The sequence below is a fragment of the Bemisia tabaci genome, chromosome 4, assembly GCF_918797505.1.
Source record: "Bemisia tabaci chromosome 4, PGI_BMITA_v3".
Classification (NCBI taxonomy): domain Eukaryota; kingdom Metazoa; phylum Arthropoda; class Insecta; order Hemiptera; family Aleyrodidae; genus Bemisia; species Bemisia tabaci.
The window spans coordinates 60922656-60935201 of record NC_092796.1 but is presented as its reverse complement, the minus strand read 5'-3'; the positions used below and the strand labels follow the sequence as shown (position 1 = coordinate 60935201).

The following is a 12546-nucleotide window of genomic DNA, read 5'->3' as shown; positions in this document are numbered from 1 at the left end:
GCGCGCTTCCTCTCCCTTTACCGCGCTTTCCTCCCCTCAGGGTGCCGGTCCTCCCCTGTCAACTGCCCGACAAACACCCTTTAATCTGGGCCATTGACATTTAAGCCTTTGTTCTACATCATTCGCCAGTGTTCTATATACTTTTCCTCTGTCAGCTCGTGGTATTTTCCACAAATCTGCGCACACAAACCTTTTATTTTAATTGTCAAGGATCCATCTCTTAGAGACCTAATTTTACAGTATATCTGATGAATTCTTTGTTAAATTAGGTTCTATGTGCCGGTCATGGTGGAACAGAAGAATAATTATTTTTACCATCGATTCCTGGCTTTATATACATAGAAAGCGGAAAATCTAGTAGCCATTACCAGACGCTCAGTTAGTTCTGGCGCTACTAGACCGGTGGACTGGCTACTTAGTTTCCTGTGGAGAAAATGTAAAAATCAGACTTCCAATAGCCAGGAACATTCTTTTTACCGCATTCTGTATATGAAAGTTGACGATTAGGCAAAGGAAGACGAAGAAGAATAAATCGTCACCTTCCAGCCAAAATATCATAAGCGCCATGCGACGTCTCAAACTTTCCGCCGCCAATTTATTTTTTTACAGAACATTTGTTGGTTCAATCTGTTTGAAAATTTCACTGTATTTTAACGGAAGCACAAAGAAAATTCAGTAAAATTTTCGGACAGATCCGTCAGCAATTTCTCTGTAAAAACATGAAATGGCGGCGGAAATTTTCAAACATCGCATGGCGCTTGTGATCCTTTGGCCGGAAGGTGTCGAAATTATGAACCATACACTATTCAGTATTCTGCACGAGGAAAGTGAATACTCATTTGCTGACGCACAATGGTCACCTGAACGCCTTTGTGATGTAGATGTCCACCTTTGCACACGTATAAGACCGAAATGGTGTACGGCCCCCTTCCTCCCCGAGGCGTTGCGTAATTTATGAGCGGCCCCCAAGTTTCTTTCGCTTCATGGCACCCTGAATTTGAACTCTTTACCACAGCCCGGTGTTGCACTTAACCGTTGGGGGGGGGGGGGTCCGAGTGGGAGAGGGCGCGCTAACAGTTTCCGTTTGACGGGATGGACGTGTGACGTCACACCGCACCGCGCCTCATCGCCGACGGCGGTGGCGGCGCACAGTGGATCGAGAAAGGATGGACATGCAATTTTTGACTAAAACTGCAAAATTTGATGTTCATTTTGTCACATTTTAAATTTTAAGGGGTGCTTCGAGAAGAAAATTTCTCGAGAAAACCAATAGAACTATTTATAGAACCTGGAAATGTTGTGTAATCGGAGTTATAAGCTCTTAAAGTTTCCGAATTTCGTCCGACCTACCCCGTTGACTTGCTCCAATGTGCGGCGGTGACCGGCACCCGAAAAGGAGAAGCGGAGCGCGGTTGATAAAAGGAAAACAGGGCGTAACTCGGCCGGATTTATTTACATTAACGGGGGAAAGATGTTTGAACAAGCATTAAACGCCGAGCGGATTCACTGACTTCTCGATAGGATTTTAATTTCGCTTTCGGGTGGGCGCGGGGGGGGGGGGGGGGGGGCACGGGGGCAGCCGCGGCCGAAGGATGGGACCTTGCTTTAATGAGACTCCCTTTTTTCTTAAACGCCGGTTGACTCGTCGGTCCGCGGTCCGGTGCGAACCCCCCTCCCCCGTGGTTCCTCCCTCGGAAATAATAATTTTCCGCTCGACCGAGAATGAGGTTCCAGCTCGTATGAGTGTATATTTAGTGGGTTCGTCCACGGCTCTAATTGTCGACGGCGACGAATACGGAGCTCTCCCGTTTTAGGCGAGAGCGTCGTATGAGCCCTCGTGCGTTGCCGAATTTCCATCGGTAAAACGCGATTATTTTTATTAAAATAATTTATTCATTATTAAAATTTTAGTGCGGGAAATTCTATCGATAAAACGCGGTTTCTTAGAAACTTGTGTTTTTTTTTTTTTCAATTCTTCAGAAAACTCCCCTTGCAAATTAATCTGAAACATACGACATTTTTGAAAATAGAAGTCCATAAATTTCCTGAAAAATTACAATTTTGGTGCGAGAAATTCCATCGCTGTAACATGATTTTTTTCTGGAAACTTGTGTTCTATTTTAGAAAATTCGTATCGCAATTTAATCTAAAACATATCGACGGTGAAACTACCAAACCACGTATCTCGGTTTGCGACGTCGCAGACTTCCTGTCATACTTTATTTTTTAAATGAAAAACTACTTAACGTCCAGTCTTGAAAATTTCTGTGATTTTTCCTGTTCGCGCGGAGAAAATTCTGTGAAAATTTCAAGGAATGATATTGATTTGGTCTACTTCAAAAAAATAAAATGTGAGCGTAGATTTTTAAACACCGCAAGCGAGATACGTGGTTTGGTAGTTTCACCGACGATATGACATTTTTTTAAAAAAATGATATTCATAAGTTTGCTGAAAAATTAAAATTTTAGTGCGGGAAATTCCATCGATAAAACATGTTGTTTTCTTTTTTGGAAACTTGTGTTTACTTTTCAGAGAGCTCCCCTCGCAATTTCATCTAAAACAAAGAATAATAATAAAAAAAAGAGCTTCATAACTTTTCTGAAAAATTTTACTTGGGAAAATTTGGCAACATTGGAATGTTCTTACGGCGTTTTTCCTCAGAACGGCAGAGGTATGCGCGTAGGGACAGTGAGCCCGCTCTGCTTGCCCGGGCAATTCAAGCGGGTGTGGCGAGAGTTACGTTTGGGGATTAAACATTTTCTCCGAGGTAGTCAAACTCATCTTTGCGTGGTGATGACTCGTGGATATCGCGTATACCGGTTTCCGTTTTCTATCGGATTGCCTTTATAGAGTGCGATTCCGATTTTGGCGACAATTACCGGCTATAAAGAGCCTTTATACGGAGACAAAAAGTCATGCTTATAGTCGTTCCTCATGCAGCTTCTGTCCCTCGAGGCCCCATATCAACGGTGTAAGTCTGCAACCACGTATATCGGCTTGCGACGTTGCAGATTTCCTGTCATACTTTATTTTATAAATATGGAAAAATACTCAAAATCAATAATTCATAAAAACAGCCTTGATTTTTCCTCTCTGTGCGAAGAAAATACTGAGGAAATTTCAAAGAATGATTTCGATTTGCTCTCCCCTATAAAGAAAGAAAATAGGAGCGGAAATTTTCAACACCACTAACGAGGTACGTGGTTGAAGACTTACACTGTCGATATGGTTTACTTTGTGATTATTGGCAGTTCAAGGAGACTTTAAACTTAACTCTGTTCCGTGGGATCTCAAAAGTAGTTTGTTTCTGATCTTTCTCGGGCATTCTGTGCCAGGCGTCGGTTACCACTATTCGAGCTCCTGAGAAGTTGCTGTGCCTACCCTGTCAAATGAAGGCGGATTCCTCTTTCAACAATCACTGATGAATATACAACTCGTCGAGTAGATTTGTCAGGTTGAGTCTTTGTTTTATAAAATAAATGACACTTCGCAGGCGCAAGGCGCGCAAGTTAGTGACGCAAGGGCGGCACCTCACTCAGTTGAAGAAAATCTAGTCGAGGGTAAAAAGGGTATCGAAGGATCAAAAATAAGGTATCGGTGAATCGTAAAAATGGGAGTTATCCTCTGGCTCCAGGTCGCATTATACATTGACGCACCAACAACAATCGGAGGGATTAATTAACATTTCATTTCCTTCCCCCTTCCAGTACCGCTGTGGAAAATATATCGAGACTTCATCTCTTAAACGGATATTTTACCCGTTCTTTCATTTCCTGAGCGGGGAAATCGTTCATCATCATCATCGTGTCGGTGTTGTATATTTCATGAAATTAATTCAATTGAGGAAATGATACGCGTGTTTTACAAGATCCAAACGTTACTAATACGTTAAGGGCGCAATTCTAATAAATTGCAAGGAGAGCGCAGATCAAGCTTCACGGTGCAAATTACTGCAACTTTGGTCTAGTCTAATTGCATTTTAATTGCAAATTTTTGACTGCGTTTACCTTAAAGTTGCTGTAAAACAGATATACTGCCCTATATAATTGCATTTAAATATGCATCAACTTAATGGTTTTATTGAAATTGGCAACATGCAATTCCAAGTCTGGTGAAGTGCGCACAACATCCTTCTATTCAGTTACATCTTCTAGCCCCTTTGAACTGAAAGATATGCAACCAGCATGGAGTCCGTAAAATATTATAATTTTAAATCAGTAAAATTGTACGTCTTACATTGAAAACTTTGAAAAATTTTAAAAACCAGAAACAAAAGTGGATGATTTATGTGAATTTTCGGTAAAATGATGTGAAAACGAATGATAAGTGAGACAAGACCAGTTGAAAATCCCTAAGTATGCTCAATGTTAGAAGGGAAAAGAGGAAAGAGAGAGAGAGGAAGATAACTTTCCTACTCGAACGATTGTGCATTTTTGTTATTCTTGAGATCTTCTTCTCTTGTGCCTAAAGAGTTTAAAGTATCCAAAGTTTTTTTTTCTTTTCTTTTCTAATTAAAAAAAGAAAAGAAAATAAGACATGCAAACGCTCACAATTTAAAAATTAGTGCTGTTAATCTGAAGTATCATCTTGAATTACATATCGATGGTTAAAGTGTAAAATCACGTGTAATCACATGTAAATTACTTTACTTAAAATTTACAAATTAGAATGAGGAAGTAACAGGTTTCCCACCGAAGGCAAACACACACGAATACATGCTAAAACGGTTATAACCTGTGATGGATACCTCGTGTTTTTAAAATGGCACAAGGGAACCTTTCTAGGAAAAGGATGCTCAATTGATAAGGTATTCGAAAAAATGGAATATCGATAATGGAGATGCCAAACCCTGCATCTCCGTTTGCTACTTCCGTCAAAGTTTATTTTCACTTTGGAAAAGTATCAACGTAATTTCTTGAAAACGGCTTGGATTACCTTTTATCTATTAGCAGAATCTTTTGTATAAATTTCGAGCTGTAAAGTTGACTTTCTCTCGCTTCAAAAAATAAAATAGGAGCGGAAATATTGAAATACAGCAATGAAGATACGTGATTTTACACTTTAACCATCGATATGTAATTCAAGATGATACTACAGATTAACAGCTTTTAAATGTTAAGCTTGACCTAATAGGAGAGGTGGGCATGGATTCGGTTGACCCGTAAAAAATATTTAAGGGTGGGGTTTGGAGTAGTGGAAAGAGGAGAGAAAGAGAAATATTACTCACTTCTTTACCGTCCATAATCCTTCTCCTTATCACCTGCAATTTATACCACTCCGAGATTTTAATCGTAACTTTTTTTGCATGAGACACAGCAAAATGGAACGGATTTAACAGAGCGAGCGTAGGAAACTCAGACTTCCTGATTGTCTTGTTTTTTTGAGGCTACATTCTTTGCGTCTGTCAGAATTTTCGCAGGTTTTCGCCGTTCTTTACATGTTTTATAAGATGATGAGCCTTTGTTCAAAATTGTACACATTCATATGGCTAAAAAAATTAAATAGATTCTATCGAAGGATTGAAGTTAGTGTCCATATCGTCAGAATGTCAGATGAAAATTTCAAATGAAAGGAGAGGGCTTTGCTAATTTAACTTAATTAACGTGGATAAATTCTCAAAAAAGCTGTAATTTTCTCTTGTTTCAGGAATATTCATGCAGATATACAACAAGAATTTTCTGATGATTGTGAAAACATGTAAGTTTTGCTTTGTTTAAAATTGAGACTTGAATATAGTTTTTTGCATGTGATTCAGATTCAGGATGCTGATTGTTTATGTTGAATGCCAGATGTTTTTGTGGGACGTAACAAATAATTCTTCGTGCCATAGATTTCTTATGTGTGATACCTTAAACAGGGTAGTGTTTGCCGGATGGAAGGCAAATATTTTGGAAGACACTTGTATAAATTATTCCTAAATTTACAATGCGTTTTAGCTCCAAAAATTGTACCAAAAACAAAATAAATACAAAAATAAAAAATGTTATCGTACAAAATCCGGCCCTTTTATGTCTTCACACCGAGCTTTATGTCAAGTTTTTCGGCAGGAAGGTCTTCTCCGTATATGAGTAATCACTGAATGAGGTTTCGTTTTAACCAGAAAAAATGAACATTTGTTGATTTCTCAAAGGAATTAATCCGAAATATCCGTTGCTGTCTATTTCACTACATTTTGATTTTTAAAGAAATTTAAAATTATTTTTCTGGCAATTTTTTGGCACTTTAATGTAAATCCTTTAAAAATTTCTATGAAGAATAATCATAACTTTCCTCAATAATAAGTTTTTTCTAAAAATAAATTTTGACAACATGCGCGTGTTTCTACGGCGTTTTTCCTTAGCGAAGCAGTATATGTAATGGCCAGAAATAGTAGCCCCCAACGCTGAACGCGGTTCATTATTCGTTCCTGGATGGGACTATCTGCTCTGATCCGCGAATACAAAAAGAATATCTTCGACAAAGGCCATCATTTTTAACTTGGACCATCATGTTTTTTTAGTCATCGAAGCATTATTTCTCTTGAATGAAAAGTGTGAAAGGGTGCTTTTTTATTGCGCCGCTTTCCTCTCATTACCTCTCCACCCTGCTTTGTGCCACCGCATCCCCTACTCCTAAAATTGCCTACGAGAATATTTTCCTCAAGCGTTGTCACGAACCGCTTGCTTGCGTCTCATCCTGAACCTCTCTCGGTCTCTTTCGGCTAGGTGATTAATGTCTACTTATCTATTGTTTTACCGATGGTTAAAGCTGAATTTTTTCTTTCTTTTTCTTCCCATCTCTCTTCCTCCATCCTTCAATTTCTGCCTGCAACGTGGAACGTAGCAGCCTGGTTCTGCAAAATATCGCAAATGGGGAGATCTGATTTGTAGGGCTCTGATTTTGTCGGGTCTTTATGCTCGATTATCGATTTTTCCCTTTTCGAATCAGTGGTGAAGAATCAATTATTAAGGTGTTTATTTCAAACACCGTGTTCATCGACCCTTTTCTATAGTTTTGAATGGCAGATCAATCGACATATCGCAAAGCTCGCCACACCAGTGGCTTTTAACCTTACAACAATTTAACAAGCACTTAAGAATACGACAAGATTACGACGGTAATTTTTCACAGTTGAAAGAACCTGGGTACGTTCGTATAGGTAACCAACTAAGGTTCGATCAGATTCTGTAGGTTATGAGTGGCTATACACCATTAAGCCATAAGCCATTTTGGTTCCCACAATAAAACTAAACGCTGCCCGCTGTTTGTACATACCTCAGAATACGGCGTGCGCTGTGCACCGTAAGTATTATCCGAGGAATAGATTGGAAAGAATTGCAAGATAAAACCGTTACAGTCAAAACGGAAAGAGCGGGAAGAGGAAAGAACGCGGGCGAGATAAGCGAAAATGGTAAAGCGAATAAGGGTCCGTCGAGGATGTTTTTGTATGTGATAACATTTAAACCGTCTGCAACGACATGCCATGCACGCGCTGCATCTTCGCAATTACATTGCTTTAAAATGTCTCCACCGTTTTGTCAAGGCACATTAATTTAGGAAACGCCATTGAAAGGACAGTCCTCAAAAGATGGGAAGAGATCGGTGGGTTTGTCGGAAATGAGAGTGTTCGAGGACAGGAAGCTTTTTATTAAGCATAAATACGATTTGTTGCGATATTGTCAGGTCGCCCGGTCGAGTCGGTCCAATATCCAGTGGCCAGGATTCATTTCCGTTCCACCGACTAAAGTGCCTTCAGCCTTTAAAGGGAGAGTATGGCCACTGGAGAATCTATTTCTCCACCGAAAAAAAAGTGAAGTTGATTTAACATTCTGGATGTAAAGGAAATTTGCGAGAACTTATAAAATGCTAAATTACCCGTTACAGCAGTTGCTTTAGCAATGCCAAGATGTAAAACTAACTGCTGTGGCGGTTAATTCAGCGTTTTATAAGTTTTTCCGCGCTTTTTTTTTACATCCAGAATATTACATCAACTTCACTTTTTTCCGTGTGATTGGCTCAGTCATCTCAAGCTTTATATGATCTCCGCAATTCTGTGACCGAGAGAACAATTAGCTAGCGATGTTATCCTGACCACAGGTTTTCCTCAGGAAGGATAAATAATCAACTTTGAATCTCGAAAGACCAATACCCCAGACACAAAACCGATCTCTCAAAGGAAACATATCTCATCCGAACACTTGAGATATTCTTTTGAAATTACGGAAGAACACAAACTATAGAAGTAAGCAGTCTAATTTCACAGATTTTCGTAACATATATAAACTGAACGCGGAACGCTTTAATCACAATTTAATAAGGAAAATTGACGACTCCAACGAAGATCATGCTTGTTTATGTTTTGAATTGAACATACGATTTCTTACCTTATCAGGTTTCTTAATGTTGCTTTCGAACGTTTTCAGATAAGAGAGGACACTATAAATAATACCGAGAGTATTTAAACTGTCGAACGAACCCGAAATTTCACATTTTAATTGATTTTCACGAGCTGACGCGATTGAGGCTGTTATACCGTCGCCGTTTTGTCGAAACTAAACAAATGTAACGGAAAATGTGGGAGTTAGCGTTGAGGGCGAATTAGTTTAACCCGAAGGCGAATTTGTTCTACCACAGCGCTACTTTTACTGTTAGTGCGTTGGTCCAATTCTGATTCGCACTATAGTAAAGTCAAGTCAGCGTATGGAGCGAATTGATCGGTGCTTCAGTACAATAAATTAGTTCTGAAGTCTTATTTTGATTCTACCTGGCGAGAACTTACCAAATTAGTTCTCAACGCTAACTACTTTTTTTTCAGTGTAAGACTCTCAAAAACCAAGAAAATAGCCACCCAAGGCTAGAGAGCTTAATATCGAAGCATGCGCACTGATCTGCAACTTGCTTGAGAACCAATTTATATTTACGTCCTGGGTAAAAAGACAGGTATAAAAGTTGGCACTAATGTTCAGACGTTTGCAAGAGAAAAATTCCAGGATTATTTTAAGTATACCTCTAGGTGTCGGCGTGAATGCGATACGATTTCCCGCACTGCACGGATGTTATTCGAGGATGGACGGCGAGATCAAAAAGCAGTGATAAAAAAGAATGTCTCGACCGTTTAGCTGAGTATCTAGTGCACTATCTCCGCATTCTGCATGAATTCTCTCAATAAGCTTTTTGAATATGACCTGATATATTTTACTGTGTGCCGAGGTGATTTTGCTATTAACGATAACGTTGCATGACTCGTGTCAGAATTGGGATTAAAACATAGAGTGTACCATATTAAGGCTATATATCCTCAAATTTCAGGACTTTTTTTTAAAAAAAATATGTAAATAAAGTATTTAACGCACATTATCATGATAATAATTGATTTACTTTAATTTTTCTTAACGACGTCAGTGGGTAGGTCTTTTTTAAGTTTTTTTTTTTTTATGACCGACAAACAAAAAATTTCAATAATCAGGTTGCTGCTTATAGAATTCTAGTATACTAGTGGCAATGCGCGTTCAAATGCCGCACCGGCTCGACAACAAGATGGCGGATAGGGGCCTCAAATATGTAGGATGGATTTATCTGATAAACCTTCCTTTAATGCTCCTGATAGCAAAGAGTGGAGGAAAATCATCGTTTCTATATAATCATTTTTTTAACGGTACTGTAGTTTTCTCAAAATTGATAGGTGAAATTTTGGTCAGGCAAGATCCTTCACTCTACGTGGGAACTTAAAAACGCGTTTTAAAAACGCGTTTACGTAGAAAACGGTCGAGCGTTTCTCTGATACGAACGTATTGAAGCTTTTCCGCCTGTTAACTTCTCTCCCGAATCAAGGCGACGCACCTAATTGGCAGCATGAACCGGAGAACTGCGAGTTGACGCCTCGCGCCATCGCTCCTTCAATTTTGCAGATGCAACACGGACATCCATCAAGCACGAATAGTTGTATCTCTGCGCCTTCGTCGACGCGCGTCGTTTTCCTTGCTCTATTTCCGTATTATGACGGTTCCGTTTGTCCTATTTGTGGTGGTGCTTCAAGGGCTACGTGAGCCACGCAGGATCGCTACCCTGCCGTGCTAAGGAAGAACGCCGTATGAACATTCGATAGTTGCCAAATTTCCATCGATAAAATGTTTAATTTTGCGGAAAGTTATGCATATTTTTCCTTGAAAATCTCAGAAGATTGTGAAAAAAATTGTTCGAAAAATGGGAAGAAAAATATTGAGAAAATTTCCCAGTGAGCTCATTTTTTATTGAAGGAAATTTGGCAACGTCTGAAGGCTCATACGGCGTTTTTCCTTAGCATAGCAGTACAGATATGATCCTGTGAGAGGGAATTATCATCTTTTCAACTCAAAAATAACAAGAGACAACAGAGATCTCTGAGAAAATCATCTAGAGGAAATTGTACGTATGGAATTAGCGCTTGCTTCCTCGAAAGAGCCCTCGTTAAAGAAAGAGGTGGGAAGGAAGGGCTCAAGTTTTCAACCCTATTTTAAAGTATGAAAATTTTACAAGATCTGAGTTGATATTAATTTCATTTATAAGATTTTCATTAGTGACGTTAATAATTGAATGTGCACTAATGAATAGCGGCGTGAAATTTGGCGAGGACCTTTTTTGCCTCGCATCCGGGGTAAGTGCTCGCGACAGGCTACCGAGCTCTTCGCCCCCATGACGGAATTCAATCTGACAGCATCTCTCATTGTTATTTTAGCGCTGCGTAACACAAAATAATCAGAGATTTTTACTGGTTTACAGCTTCAGTTCAACGATAGTTTTTAATCGGGGAATTTTGAACCATTCAACATCATCATAGTCATCATTTTTTTTTATGCACTCGTGGTTTTTTTCGTAAAATTTTGCGAAAGAAAACAAACAAGAGAAAGACGATTTGAAGAAGTTAGGGAAAAGGAGAAAAAGAGAAACGTATGCTGAGGGGCTCAATTGTCCTTACCCTGTCAAATGGTTTAGTTCCTGATAGCGCTTGCGCAAAAATCGCCTTTAAAACGGTAAATACTCAACTCTATACGTGTTTCAATGGATATCGTTGAAAACCCTATGAAATTTTGACCCTCGACTGCAAGACGTGAAACGTTGTCATAAGGCAAAAATCCTGTTTGTAATTGAAAATGAATTCAGGATTTTTCTCGTGTATATGTAGCTAATCAGAGAGCGGATCAGAGAGCCTTGGGGACTATGATTTATTCTACAGTGGAGTGCCAAAACATCAGCGTGCACAGCAGGGTGTCGCAATTCTGATCCGCAAAAAATTTCGAAAAAATATTAAGAACTGGGAAGCCATCAACGCTCGCATGATTAAGATGAACCTAACTATGCACGGTCACAGAGTCACTGTTTTGGGGGTATACGGGGTCAATGATGATGCTACCATCGCACTTAAGGATCAGTTTTTTGAAGAACTGGACGAGGAGGTAGTGAAGGTAGGACCTGGGAGAGAAGTCCTTGTGTTGGGAGATCTAAATGGAAGAACGGGATCCCGGGTTAACAGTAAAATCGTTGGCCCGTTCGGTGAAGTTACAGTGAACGACAACGGAAGCCGCATTATCGACGTTTGCGAGCAGAGGGAATTAAAAGTATTGAACGGGTTCTACCAACACAAGGATATTCACAAATATACTTGGGTCCAACCTACCCGCGGCTTAAGATCCATCATTGACTACGTGCTCGTTAAACAGGTAACAAACCTGAAGATCCAGCAGGTGAGGGTATGTAGAGGACTCTCCTGCGGTAGTGACCACTATTTCCTCAGAGCGGATGTAGCCTTTCCCGCTCGTGTGTCGCAGAACGATCAAGGCGACAATCAACAACCGGAGCGACAACGCGTACATCAAGTTCAGTACAACATCGATAGCCTAAAGCACCCGAGTGTCAAGGCTCTGTACGCAAAGCGCCTGGATGAAAAGTTAGGAGATGCATGCGATGGCAGTACGGAAGAGCGGTATGAATTCATTAAGAATTGCGTTCACTCGGCGGCAGCGGAGGCCCTGGGGGTTTCTGATCAAAAAAATGATAACAGAAAACCGTACTGGTGGGATGCGGAGGTAGAGGAGGAAATAAATGTGAAAAGGAATAGGTATCATCAGTTTCTCTCTTCCCAAAAGTTGGATGATAAAATCATGTACAGACAGGCTCAAGCAAGAGTCCGTCGGGTAATCACTCGGAAGAAAAATGAGGCTTGGGAAGAAAGCTGCATGAAGATAAATACCTACCTTGGAGGCCGGAAAAGTACGGAAGGCTGGAAAGTGATCAAAGGGTTGCGACGGAATAAAATGCGCGACATCATATCTCCGATACCAATTGACAAGATGGAGGACTATTTTAAAGATTTATTAACGGAGAGGCGACCCGAGTTTCAAGGCGGAGTCATAAGCACTAAAGAAGATTCCAACGTGGAGATCCAGCTCCAAGATGTAGTGAAGGCTGTGAGGGAGTTGAAAACTCGCAGAGCTCCTGGACCTGGGGGTATACCGGCGGAGTTGATAAAATGTGGTACCGGTAAACTATTTGAACATCTGAGGAAACTTATGCAAGACTGTTTGCATGGT

General features: G+C 40.1%; 1 protein-coding gene across 4 annotated transcripts in view; it reads left to right on the top strand.

The window, feature by feature from the left end:
• The window catches only part of LOC109031771 (uncharacterized), a 209334-nt gene that overhangs the window by 151181 nt on the left and 45607 nt on the right, over positions 1-12546 (top strand). For all 4 annotated transcript variants that reach the window (XM_072300209.1, XM_072300208.1, XM_019043513.2 and 1 more), the window contains one exon: positions 5648-5698. The gene's annotated coding sequence lies outside the window, so the exon portion shown is untranslated. The remainder of the gene's footprint in view (positions 1-5647; positions 5699-12546) is intronic.